Below are 200 nucleotides of genomic sequence, written 5' to 3' on the forward strand. Positions count from 1 at the left end.
GAGTGCTCACGTTATAACGACGTATTTCCTCATTACTGTACATCCCAAATGTTCCTTTTATTCTACAAAATCAATCATAACAATGAAATCAAAAGAAGAAACGTTCACGTGGAAAACACCTGAAGACTTTATGGATAAATGTGAGTTATTAAGTCAAGACTTTGAATTTTAATCAAGTTTGAACGAAAGGTCGACATATT

Source organism: Anarhichas minor, unplaced genomic scaffold (assembly GCF_050575085.1).
Source record: "Anarhichas minor isolate MPS153535 unplaced genomic scaffold, ASM5057508v1 ptg000137l, whole genome shotgun sequence".
NCBI classification, from domain to species: domain Eukaryota; kingdom Metazoa; phylum Chordata; class Actinopteri; order Perciformes; family Anarhichadidae; genus Anarhichas; species Anarhichas minor.